Here is an 810-nt window from a genome sequence, read left to right on the forward strand (position 1 = left end):
TCAACTCGACATCGCTGAAACAGCTCTGTACGCGTATTGCATATTAGGCTGAATGTTTCAGCGACGTTTGGTTGACAATTTTTACAAGCTAGAGATGGCCTACTGTAAAGTGGAAAGAGAGAAGGACGACATAGTGACCGTTCAGTGGAAAATAATGACGAGCTTCTCATTTTTCTAGCCATGCTACCACTGAAACTATACTATACTGTATACTGTAAGACCAGGGAACTTCTCCAATTTTTTTTATCCGTTAAAATGATCAGCAAAATAGTCAGCCCCTCATTTTACTATATTGAATGACTGTTCCTGTTTTCTCTTTCTTAGTACTGTACAGTCATGGACTACTAGAAGAAGATCTAGACCCGATCACTCTTGGGCGGACAGACATTTCTTGCCTTATTTCGTCAAAATATTTCGTTATGACTGTACTTTAGTATAGAGACGGTCGATTTGGGATAGAATGATTTTTTTTTAACTGTAAATTAAGTCATCTTGCGTTGAATCTGTTACTAAGTTCCGCTTGGAAACAGTTACATAGGATCGTCGATGTTATTGAAATTAGTACCAATGACTTCGAAAATAGACAGGGAAGATCCACGCTAAATAATGTTGCCATTTATCGATATTTACAGCCTCATTGGGTAAGGAAAGTCTGTCCGTCTGAGCGAACGATCAGTTCAGGTCTTCTTCCAGGGTACAGTAACTCGCCACAAAGGTCAGAATTCGCAACAATACATATTCGCGCCAAATTGAACATCATGTGATCAAATCTCATCAATCAGGACATTTCGCGCCAAGTTAGCGCGATTG

The sequence above is a fragment of the Trichoplax adhaerens genome, genomic scaffold, assembly GCF_000150275.1.
Source record: "Trichoplax adhaerens TRIADscaffold_1 genomic scaffold, whole genome shotgun sequence".
Classification (NCBI taxonomy): Eukaryota; Metazoa; Placozoa; class Uniplacotomia; order Trichoplacea; family Trichoplacidae; genus Trichoplax; species Trichoplax adhaerens.